Source organism: Aethalodelphis obliquidens, unplaced genomic scaffold (assembly GCF_003676395.1).
Source record: "Aethalodelphis obliquidens isolate GAN/ISIS:26980383/991018 unplaced genomic scaffold, ASM367639v1 scaffold26, whole genome shotgun sequence".
Classification (NCBI taxonomy): domain Eukaryota; kingdom Metazoa; phylum Chordata; class Mammalia; order Artiodactyla; family Delphinidae; genus Aethalodelphis; species Aethalodelphis obliquidens.
In genome coordinates this window covers 19,477,448-19,490,435 of record NW_020837970.1, presented here as the reverse complement: position 1 = coordinate 19,490,435, position 12,988 = coordinate 19,477,448, and the positions used below count along the sequence as shown (strand labels likewise).

At 44.0% G+C, this 12,988-nt stretch overlaps 1 pseudogene; it reads left to right on the top strand.

Annotated features, from left to right (window-relative positions):
* The first annotated feature begins 11,344 nt into the window (after positions 1 to 11,344).
* On the top strand, positions 11,345 to 12,703 carry LOC113629331 (sorting nexin-4 pseudogene; annotated as a pseudogene).
* The last annotated feature ends 285 nt before the right edge of the window (positions 12,704 to 12,988 follow it).

Here is a 12,988-nt window from a genome sequence, read left to right as displayed (position 1 = left end):
CTTACTTTATAAAAAGCTCTGAGTACACACACACGCACACGCACGCGCGTGCACACACACACACACACACACACACACTCTTTATAAAAAGCTCTGACTCAGCCCAGCCACTCCAGAGACTGGGAAAGCCAGGTCTGGTCAGTGGGCCCTCCCATCCCCAATCCCCCACAAGCAATTTTCAAATCTTCCATTTTTAAAACAGAAAATGGTAAATGCGCCGAGTTGTATATTCTATTTCAATAAAAAAATTCCAGTAGCTGCTGCCTTCTTCTAGGGGCCAGGGATTGGGATGGGGGGAATTCGGGAGCCTCAGGAGCCAGGCCCTGGAGGGCAGTGGGACATGGTCCCTAGAGCACGGGGCGCTTGTGTGCACAAGCCTGTGCCCCACGAGCAGGCAGGCAAAGCTGCAAGGGAGTGCGAGGTCTGGCTATGGACAGAAGCTCGCACTGTGGGCGGGGCTGACGAGAGTCATTAAGGAGGAGGGTGAGAAAGAGAGTATGTGTCCTTTCTCTGCTAGTGTAGGTGCAAGACCCTGACTCAGGTCCTTCCCACCCCGGCTGTGGGGCTGCAGAGTCCCTGGGACTCCTTGGTGCTCCCTGAAGGAGAAGGGTAGTCAGTGTGCACGTGAACTGCAGTTGGATACTGAAGAGGGAGATGCCCTCTTAGCTTGATTAGATGGGCCCTCAGATGGAGGGTGGCTGGGGGACAAAAGGTGACCAGGCTGGGGGGTGGATGTCATGGCCAGGACAAAAGGTTGCATTTCAGAGTGGCCATGGAGGGGCCACAGCCCGTGAGCTCCTGCTGGGGTTGGGGAATCTGAGAGGCCTCACTGTTAGGAGGTGTGGCACCTACTCCCCACTGTGGTAGGAGGGGTAAGCCTGACCCCCAGACCCTCTGCAAAGCCTTCAGATGGCTGCTTCCCCCACCCCTGGCCGCAGAGGGTCCCCGAGGGCCCTCGGAGCTGGACCTCGCCATGTGGGAGAGAGGCAGTGATCCGCCGCTGGAAAAGTGAAGTCCCAGGGGCTCCCAGCGTGGCGCAAAGATTGCTGTGTAGCCCGCCCTCCGGAGGGTAAAGTCCTCAGAAAAGGGCAGGGAACCCGTCCTCATCCCCATCCCCATCACTGATTGCTTAGTCGATGCTGTTGCCATGGTAACCGGCCTGGGAGTCCCGTTGCTAAGGAGGCAGCTCAGCAGGCCCTGCGTCCCCATGACAACTGCCCCCTGCAGCCCAGGCAGCGGTGGGTCCTCTGGGACGTGCGGGGGGCAGGGCAAGGCGGGATGCAGGCCTGGCCTCTGGGTGTATGGGGAGGACTTTGTGGACAGACAGCAGCTGCGGGGTGGGAGGGATTAGCTGCAGGCCCAGCCAAACTGCAAGGGGTAGATCCAGGAGACTCACCCCCACCCACCCTATGCTGGATCCACCCCAGGTCCACACAGGGCCTTGTTCCTCCACTGGGGCCTGGAGCAACTCCAGTCACTATCTTCTCTGTTCCCTGCCTTCAAAAGGTCAGCAGTCTGCTTAGTAAGCACCTACTGTGTGCTAGGCACTTGGTGCTTTCCTGTTCTCTCATTCCATCCTCACAACAACCCTAAGGGGGTAAGAATTAGCCTCAAGCACAGTGGGCCAAAGGGCACCGACTCAAACCTTGTTCCTCCCATTGGTGGTATGTACCGAGGGCTCGGTGGTAGGAGCAGTCTGTCTGTGCAGGCAAGAAAAGGTGCGTAGTCTGTAGAGAATTTAAAAAGAAGAACAAAAATTACTAAAAGTGGTTTGCTTCTTCTTATCTTTCACCATCACCAGCTACCAGCGATTCTGAACAGTCAGTGATAAAATACTCCTCCCCACCATGGCAGCCAGCCAGCCCCCCCCCCCCCCGCCCCCAGAAATGCCACCGAAGCCCCTGCTTTGACTCCAGCGAAAACCTTCCATGCTTACAGTTGCCAGCACCGGGGTAAGGTCTGAAGGCACCCTCTCTGCCCTAGCAGGGCTAAACCAGATTGGGGTTTTTAAAAGAACATTTTAAAAGTTTAATAAAATCCCTCCCTTGACTCCATGTCTCTTCCCAGCTGCCGCTCCCATCTTCTCAGCCAAACTTCTGGAGATCTGTCTGGACTCCCCACCCTCCTTTCCCTTCCTCTGAGTCACATCTTCCTCCACTGCAATCTGGCTCCCCCCTCTTCTACACAGAACAACTGGGTCCTCCATGGCCCTCATTGTGAAATCCAGGGCGGATTCCTCGGCTTTGTCCTGCTGCCCTCCCAGCAGTGTGTGGCCTGCTGACCAGCCCTCCCCAGCTTTCAGGACCTGCTCTCCTCTCGCTGCTCTGCCTTCCTGTTCAGCCTCAGCCTCAGAAGTAAGGGTTCCTTCTCCTGAGGCTCAGTGCTTCTGGGCCCCTGGCTGTGACCCCCATCTTCTCACTCCACATGTGCTTCCTGGAAGCCTCACCTGTGCCCATGGCTTCCCCAGATTTCCCCCTCAGTTCAGGCCCCCACATCCCCTGAGCTTCAGCCTGGGTGTCTGCTGCTGCTGCCCCCATGCGGTTCCTCATCCTTTTCCGGTCAACCATGGTCCTTTTATTCTTTCTTGAGCTTGCAGCTTCCAGTGCATTACAGAGCGAGTTCTCTCCAACCTGGCCCTCCCCCTGCTGATTTTGCATTTTCAGTCTTCTCTTGAGGGTGGAATATTTCATACACACAGAAGAAGATATAAACCTAATAGATACTTAATATTAAAAATGGGATAAACAGTCATGTACCAATCACTTGGTTTAAAAGATAGAACGTAAGGCATACCTTTGAAGGCATCTGCTGGTCCCCATCTGTATCCCTCTCTCGCTCTCCAAGAGAAACCACTCAGCTGAACTTTAATTTTAGCACCCTGTTACTTCTCATGATACTTTTTACTACGGAAATAAAATGTCTCCAAACAACGTGTTCAGTTGTATACCGAGGTGGAAGGGTGGGGATTGGAAGTAGCTGTCTTTGTGGGGAGGAGAGTTTTGTCCACAGTATTGTTCAGAATTGCTGATGCATCGGGATGAGCAGCAGCAGATTCAGTCCGTTTTATTATTGTTTTAAATTTCTTTACAAATAATGTACCTTTTCATTGCCTGCGCCGGGGTGGGCTATACCTCTTCCACTTTCATATACCACTGAATGTATTGTAAATTTTTGAACTTTATATAAGTGGCATCCTGCTGTATGTATTCTTCAGTAATCTGCTTTTTTTTTTCATTCAATCCTGTAATTTTGAGAGCTTGTTGATGCATGGAGCATAGTTTACTCATCTTTACTGCTGTATAGCATTCCGGTATCTGAATATGCCACCACTGACATAGGTGTTCTTCGGGAGACAGATATTTCAGTCATTTCCAGTTCTCACTATTCCAGACACTGTTGCTACAGACGTTCTTGTTTGTGGCTCCTGGTACAGATGTGTCAGAGCATCTCTAAGCTCCGCATCTAGGAGTGGAAGAACTGAGTCATAGGGTGACTTAATCTTCACCTAACAAGATAATGCCAAGCCGTTTTAACTAGTTCTAACAATTTACACTTCCACCTGCAGGGCATGAGAGTTACTTTTAATCCACATTCTTGCCAATGATTACAATCATCAGATTTTCTTATTTTTCCCAGTCTAGTGATACCTAATTGTGTTTTAATGTGCAAATCCCTAATTACTAGTAAGGCTGAATTTTTTTTTGCGTATTCATTTGCCATTTATGTTTTCTCTTCTGAGCAATATTTTTTCATGTATTTTGCCTGATTTCCTGTTGTTGTCTTTTTGTTGATTCATAAGTGTTTTATACACATACATCTATTTGTTAATTGTACGTGTTGTAAATATCTTCTTCCAGTGTATGGCTTATATTTTCTTTCTTATTTTTGGTGTTCTTTGATGAATAGAAGTTTTACATTTTAATGAGATCAAGATTAGTGATTTTTTTTTTTTTTTTTTTTTTGCGGTACGCGGGCCTCTCACTGTTGCGGCCTCTCCTGTTGCACGGAGCACAGGCTCCGGACGCGCAGGCTCAGCGGCCATGGCTCACGGGCCTAGCCACTCTGCGGCATGTGGGATCTTCCTGGACCGGGGCACAAACCCGTGTCCCCTGCATTGGCAGGCAGACTCTCAACCACTGCGCCACCAGGGAAGCCCAAGATTAGTGATTTTTTAAAAAAAAGTCTAGTACTTCCTTAGTGCCTTTTTTGCTGGTTTAAGAAACCTATCTTCCTCTGTTGTTATGAAGATACTCTTCTATATTAATTTTTAAACCTGTGAAGCATTGCTTTTCACATTTACTTAACTTACTTGACCTAGACTTTGGGTATGATGTCAGGACATGGTTCAATTTCATTTTTGCCCCATGTGGACAACCAACTGTTCCTACCAATTTACAATGTTACTTATATATCACATCTGGGTCTATGTCAAAGCTCTCTATTCAGTACCATTAGCTTGTCTATCCTTGTTCAAACTGTCTTAGTTACTGTGGCTTTATAAAGTGTGTAGATCTTAGTAGAGCCACCTTCTTCTTATTAAGGCATATCCTGGCTACTCTAGTCTCTCTGTGCTACCATATACTTTGTACAATCAGTTTGTTAAGATGCATGAAGAACTCAGTGGACTTCTGCTTTGAAATAACATGAACGTTATTTATTAAAATTTGTATTCCTATGGATGAATGGGGTACAACTCTCCCCATATTTGGGTCTTCTTTAATGTTTCTTTTGTATTAGGGAAATTAGCACTAGTGACCCCCACAGAAAAAGCCCAAAATTTCAACGGTTTAACACAATGAAGATTTATTCCAGCTCAGGTAAATTCCCCTGCAGGCCAGGCAACCACTATCCTTACTGATACCAACTTGATCCTGTGGTCTCCAAGATCACGTGGAAGGAGAAGAGAGAACCGGAAGAGATGACGGATTCTGAACTACTTCTCTCCGGCCGTGACACACCTCACTTCCTCTCATGCTCGGTCATCGCTTGGCCACAATGTAACTGCAAAGGAGGCTGCTCTATGTGGGGGGAGCACATGGAATATTTGCTGGGCATTAACTGTCTGCCAAACCTTTCACATGGCTTTATAGTTTTCTTCATGAAGGTTTGTGCATTTTGTTAGATTTATTCCTAGTACCTTTTATTTTTGTTGCTATTGCTAAGGTACCTATTTATATTTAACAAAAGTCACCACTTTTCAGTGTACAGGTCATTGGGTTTTGACAAATTTACTCAGTCCTTAGAACCACTTCAACAATGAAGATAATGAACAATTTCTGTCACTCCTCCAAATCCTCTCCTGTCCCTTTGCAGTCAGTCTCCTACTCCTGACTCCTGGCAATCTGCTTTCTGTCGCTAAAGTTTTGCCTTTTTTAGAATTTCATATAAATGGAATCATAAAGTATGTCATCTCTTGTGTCTGATTTCTTTCATTCAGTCTATAAAGCCTTTAAGTCCTGTCCCTGTGGTTGTGTGTATTGTGGAGCAACCTTCCCTGGCACGAATATGCCAGGATTTGTTTATTCCTTTACCCACTGGCGAACAGTTGGGTTGTTTCCAGTTGGGCTATTAAGAATAAAGCTCCTATGAACATTCATGTTCAAGTCTTCAGGTGGACATGGATTTTCATTTTTCCCTAGTGGCACTGTTGGGTCATTTGGTAAGTATACATTTAAACTTTGTAAGATACCACCAGATTATCTTCCAGCACTGGAATACTGCTTTGCACTCCCACCTTCAAACTGCATGAGAGTTCCAGTTACTGCACATCTTTGCAATACTTGATCTTGTCTTTTATTTTTACCATTCAAGATGGTGTGTTATGTTAACTCCTGGTTTTAATTTCCATTTCCATAATGACTAAAGATGCTGAGCATCTTTTTTGAGTGTTTATTTGCTATCTATATGTGTTCTTTGGTAAAGTGACTGTTCAAATCTTTACCCATTTGTTTTCACTGGGGCATTTGTTTCTTATTATCAAATTATAAATAATATATTCAGGATACAAGTCCTTTATAAGATATATGTTTTGCAAATATTTTCTCCCAGTTTATGGCTTGCTTTTTCATTTTCTTAACCATGTCTTTCAAAGAGTAAATATTTTTAATTTTGATGATGTTCATCTTATCAAACTTTTCTTTTATAATTAGTGTCTTTTGACAAGTGAATTAAAAGGGTACACTAAAAAATGTTTACTTAACACAAAAGAAGGCAGTAACAAATTAATAGAGGGACAAAAAATAAATACCTATATAAAACAAATAACAAAAGGCCAAGTGTAAATCCTACCTTATCAGTAATTAACATAAAATGTAAACAGATTAAGCACTCAAAGGCAGAAATTGGCAGGATGGATTTAAAAACCAATATAAGTTTGAGACATATATCTCTCTCAAAATTATATTACATAGTTTTAATATATAAATACATAATTATAAATATATTAACAGTCATTAATATATTAAGAATAGAGAATGCTATTTGTTGATATATTAATATATACTTTATATGTATTATATATATAATCCAGTTATGTACTGTTTATAAGAGACACACACTTGATATTCAAAGACACAATAGGTTGAAAGAATGTGATAAGATATATCATATAAACATTAGCCAGAAGACAGCTGGAGTGGCTATACTAATATCAGACAAAGTAGACTTTAAGACAAAATTGTTGCTAAAGACAAAGGCTATTTTAAGATGATAAAAGGATCAATCTGTCAAGAAGAATTAACAACTATAAACATATATACACCTAACAGCAGAGCCCCAAAATTCATGAAGCAAACCTGACAAAATGGAAGGGAGAAATAAATAGTTCAGCAGTAACAGCTGTAGACTTCAATACACCATTTTCAATAATGGATAGAAGACCAGCAAGAAAATAGAAAATCTGAACAACAATATAAACTAACAGGCATCTAGAATCCTCCACCTAACGACAGCAAAACTCATACTCTTCTCAAGGGCACATGAAATATCTTCCAGGGTAGACTGTGTTAAGCTACAAAACAAGCCTCAGTAAATTTAAAAGGGTTGAAATCATACAGCATGTGTTCTCTGACCATCATACAATGGTATTAGAAACCAACAACAGAGGGAAATTTGGAAAATTCACAAATATATGGAAATTAACACACTTCCACAGAACAAGTGGGTCAAAGAAGAAAGCACAAAAAATATTAGAAAGTAAATTCAGATGAATAGAAACAAAAACACAAATACAAAAACTTATGGGGTGCAGCAAAAGCAGTGCTCAGAGAGAAGTTTATAGCGGGAAGCTCCTATATTTAAAAAAAGACCTTAAATCAATAATCTAAACATTCACCTTAAGAAACTAGGAAAAGAAGAGCAAACTAAGCAAAGCAAGCAGAAGGAAGGACTTCATAAAGATTAAAGCAGAAATAAATGAAATAGGTAATAGAAAGACAACGCAGAAAATCAGCAAAATCAAAAGTTGGTTCTTTGAAAAGATGAACAAAATTGACAAATTTTGACAATTTGACCATTGACCCTCTTGGAGACAGTAAGGCAACTGAGTACATTTCCAAAAATGATGTAACAGAAATATGTACTCTTTGCAAAACACACATGCTGTTGTATAAGGTGGATGGACACAGTATTAAAGTGCTGTCAAAACTCTTAGCTAGGGCTTCCCTGGTGGTGCAGTGGTTGAGAGTCCACCTGACAATGTATGGGACACGGGTTCGTGCCCTGGTCCGGGAAGATCCCACATGCCGCGGAGTGTCTGGGCCCGTGAGCCATGGCCGCTGAGCCTGCACGTCCGGAGCCTGTGCTCCGCAGCGGGAGAGGCCACAACAGTGGGAGGCCCGCGTACCGCAATAAAAAACAAAAACAAACTCTTAGCTAGAGAACATTCTTCCCCCTGGTAATTATGACTCTGGGATAGAATTGCTGTTACCAAACCAAAATTTGGGTCCGCTCACCCACAGCATGCAGTAAAGCCAATCTACAGGCACTAGGTTGTGGTGAAGGAAAGTGTAGCATTTATTATAAGGTGCCATTGGAGTCCGGGACAGTTAGTGCCCAAAAAGCCTGAACTCCCTGATGACTTTCAGCAAAGCATTTAGCATCCCAGCGTATGTGATCAGCTCATGTACAATCCTCTGACTGGTTGATCGTGAGGTAACAGGGTTGGTGTCACAGGGGTTAACATCAGTCCTTAGGTGCCAGTAGGTCTGGGGTCTACCATGCTCCTGGTCATCAAGTAGTTAATTTCTTCCATTTGGTGGGAGTTTTAGCATCTGTGAAACAACTCAGGAAATGTGCATCAGATACTGTTATCTAGGTACTTCAGAGAGGAGTTAAAGCAGAGGGTATAGGGTAAAGGTCTGCCCCATAGGGAAGGCCCCATAGGGTCCCGCTCGGTTACATTGCCATTTTGAAACTTCCCAAGTAAAAAATGTTTTGATTTCTGTGAACAAACTTGAAATTGCAGTTTCTTTGATCTGACAGTCCATAAAAAAGATCTGAATAAGTGTTTCAAGGAAAGTTTTCCTTGAATATTTATGCAAATATTGCAATGTTACCTCATTTGGGGGATACCAAATTAACTCTGTTAATACTTTTTTTTAATATAAATTTATTTATTTATTGTCTGCATTGGGTCTTCGTTGCTGCGTGCGGGCTTTCTCTAGTTGTGGCAAGCGGGGGCTACTCTTCGTTGCAGTACGTGGGCTTCTCATCGCGGTGGCTTCTCGTTGCAGAGCATGGGCTCTAGGCACGTGGGCTTCAGTAGTTGTGGCTCGCAGGCTCTAGAGCGCAGGCTCTGTAGTTGTGGCGCACAGGCTTCGTTGCTCTGCGACATGTGGGATCTTCCTGGACCAGGGCTCGAACCCGTGTCCCCTGCATTGGCAGGTGGATTCTTAACCGCTGCGCCACCAGGGAAGTCCAACTCTGTTAATTCTTTATCGAAGAAAATAAACTTGCTACTTGCACACACACACACACACACACACACATACATAAAGAGAGAGAGCTTGACTGCCAAAATCCAAAGGACAGAGATAGAGAAGACTCAAAGTACCAGCAGGAATGGAAGATGCAATATTACTATTAACCTTTAAGAAGCGAAAAGAGACATAAGGGAACTCTATGAACAACAGTACACCAACAAATCAGATAACCTAGATAAAATGGACAAATTCTTAGAACACACAAACTGCCAAAACTGAATCAAGGAGAAACAGAGAATCTGAAGAGACCTATAACAGGTGGAGAGATTCAATTCGGAATAAACTTCCCATAAAGAAAAGCCAGGACCAGATGGCCTCACTGGTGAATTCCATCAAATGTTTAGAACCACGAACACCAATCCTTCACAAACTCTCCCAAAACATAGAAAAGGAGGGAAAACTTTCCTTACTCGATGAAGCCAGTATTACACGGATACCAAAACCAGCTAAAAAAGTACAAAAGAAGAAAACTACAGACCGATATACCTTATGAATATAGACACAAAAATCTTCAACAAATTCTCAAGGGAGGTGAGGAGTTTTACCTATTTTTAAAATACAGCGGTGCCAGTCAGGCGTCCTTGGTTTCGTTTCCTGACGGGTGGATTTCTCCTGGGCCACCCTCTCACAAGTTTCCCTTCCAGGTCCCAGGGCTCCTCTCTCTGCTTCCAGGTTCCTGGTATTAGGCTTTTCCCCAGGGAAGCACTAGCTTCCCTTTTTGTTTGCCACTTGGGTTGTTTCTTGTCCTCTGTTGGGGAAATCCCTTACTTTCTTTTGAGCAAAGAATTTACAAGTCGTTCTGTTGTAATTTAGCCAGTATCTGAATCTTTCCTGCTTTTCAGATCTAGTGCAAGCAGTGCTGGAAGAAACTCTGTTTCCTTTCTCTAGTGACTTCCCCACCATTCTCACAGGTACTTACTCTGTGACTGGCAGACGCTGCAGTCATGGTTGGAAGTTCCTTCCTCACTTTACCAGATCACTTGGTCAGGTCTCTTAGCACTTTTCATGCTGGATGGTAGTTTCTGTCTGTTAAATGTCTGTGTCCTCCTGTAGACTGTGAACACATCAATAGAGACGGTCGTACTCATTCCGCATCCTCAGCGCCTGGCATGCAGTCAGCCTTCGGGAACCTCTGTGAAACCATGAATGACTTCCAGCTTCTAGGGTGAGGAAGACTCTTTTCTGACTGGCCCATAATATTCCTTCTCTCACACCACCCACCCACCCACATGGAGATCTCTTTGGCTTTAACTCCAGCCAGGTTCCCTCCTGTGTGTTGGTCTAGAATGTTCATCAGCTAGTTCTTTTGCCATTTCCTAGGCAACTTTGTCTATGGGAGCCTGGTCCATCATTCTGCCTTCGAGAATAGATCCCAGCTCTTCCTGTCCGCTTACAGAAAGCTGCCCAGAATTCTCAGCTGGGGTTTGAGTTTATGGAAAAAACTCATCTTATTCTGAACTGACTAGGACTCACCCCCACCTGTGGCACCTGGCCAAGCAAATGCAGCTCGACTGGGCCTAGCATTACCCTTGCAGTGTTCCAGGGATTTGGGGGAGCATAGCAGCAGCTCTGTGCATCCTCCATATCCTGGGGCCCCGGCACTTAATCCAGTGACAGGAGGCCTAGCACAGTCCTAGAAGCCCCAGCACCATGCAGGATGGCTGGGATCTGTTCTCAAGGTATCTGATGCCCATGTGAAGCAGGTTAGCTTCCTACCTCTGCACTGGCCTCCTCCTCCCTCCAGACAGAAAGTCTCATTAATTCCTAGACTCAGCTCAGCCTTACCTCTGCTGCAAAACCTTTCCGAGTACATGCCCTCAGGAAGGATTAGGATTTTGTCAAATTCCCCCAGCACTGGGCCACAGTGACTGCAAGTCCATCTTCCTCACCTGTCAAGTTCATTGAGTCAACACCTCTAATGTGCTAGGTACTCAGACCTAGAATACAAAAACAAGCATGATTGTTTTTCTTAAGGAGTTCACAGTGTATTAGAAGAGACAGAGGACAGGAACAGGAACCATCAGGTTCAGCTGACTGAATAGTTAGGCTGGGTGTTTAAAGATATATAGAAATTTACAAGGCAGAGAAAGCCAGTAGTGAGGGTAGGGAGACAATTTGAGGCAAAGGGAATAGTACACAGGTCAGACTTCATGGCTTATTCTCTAAGTGCAAATTGGTCTGTATTGCTAGGGGCAAATTTGGGTCAAAGGGCAGATTAAGTGACAAATAAAAGCCAAGAGGTAGACAGGGCCACACTGGATTCTATTTTGCCGGGCAGGTGATGCGGAGCCATTGCACGATGTTGAGCAGGGGAGAGAGGCCAGATTTGAATTAGAAAAATCAGGCCGCGCCGAACCGCAGCCATGCAGCACGCACCTCCCGATCCCGAGCGGCTTTTGCAGCCTGAGCCCCTAGAGCTGGGCCACCCCGACCCTGGGCTGGAGTCTGTGGCCAGTGAGGAAGCGGAGGGGGCCCGGGACGAGGGCCCCTGGGGACGGCACAATGACAGAAAATAATTTTTGGTTGAAGAAGATAGAAATTAATGTTTCAGAAGCAGAAAAGCAAACTGGAAGAAATGCCATGAACATTCAAGAAATATATACTGCTTACCTCATTGAAACAAGGTCAGTTGAACATATTGATGGTCAGAGTGTCCTAGCAGACTCACTATGGAGGCAGTAGAGTGAATTTGAGTTGTTGAGAAACTACCTTTTAGTATACTATCCACATATTGTTGTGCCACCTCTACCAGAAGAGCGAGCAGAATTTGTTTGGCATAAACTCTCTGTTGACAACACTGACAAGGATTTCATGGAAAGACAATGAATTGGTTTAGAAAACTTCCTCTTGAGAGTTGCTTCATATCCCGTCCGCTGTAGAGACATAATCTATTTGTTTTTAACACAGGCAGGCAACTGGAAGGAGACTGTGAATGAAACAGGATTTCAGCTGAAGGCAGACTGCAGGTTAAAAGCGTTTAATGCAACATTCAGAGTGAAAAACCCAGACAAGAGATGTACTGAACTAAAACACTACAGTGATGAACTACAGTCTGTCATTGCATATCTTCTTCGAGTCAGAGCGAGAGTAGCAGATCGACTGTATGGTGTATATACAGTATATGGGAATTACGGGCGAGTTTTTGGTGAGTGGAGTGCCGTAGAAAAAAGAAATGGGTGATGGACTGCAGAGTGCTGCTCATCATAGGGAGGTGTATGCATCTTCTATCGATTATATTTTGGAAGATGAAGAACACTATGCAGATCAGTTAAAGGAGTACCTTTTTTATGCAGAAGCCATGCATACAATGCGGGCTGTGTGCAGGAAACATGAACTTATGCAGTATGACTTGGAGATGGCTGCTCAGGACTTAGCATCCAAGAAGCAGCAGTGTGACAAACTGGCAACTGGGACCCTGAGAACATTTTCTTTGAAGGGAATGACTACCAAGCTCTTTGGTCAAGAAACTCCAGAGCAGAGAGACGCCAGAATAAAGGTGCTAGAAGAACAAATAAATGAAGGAGAACAACTTAACTCTAAAAATCTGGAAGGCAGAGAATTTGTCAGAAATGCTTGGGCTGATATTGAACACTTCAAAGAACAAAAGAACCGTGATTTAAAGGAGGCCCTCATAAGCTATGCAGTCATGCAGATCAGTATATGCAAAAAGGGAATTGAAGTTTGGACCAATGCTGAGGAATGCTTTAGCAAGATATAATCCTGTGAAATGAGTTTCTCTTCAAAGTGCCCCAAAACAGAAACACAAGTAAATAAAAAAAATTTAAGTTCCTACCAGTGTACACAAAAATATATAATAAGTTGAGTAAATTCAGCTTTGATTGTAGTGTTAATACAGCACAAAAGGATGTATTTTAATGAAGATTAAATATTACAATTTGAGGTTTGGGGGACTGGTGCTGATTCTAAAACATTAATTAGATAAAATATACCAAAAAATTGTCAGGCTTCTGAACCAATGACTGAATATCAAGATGTTAGGTAATTTT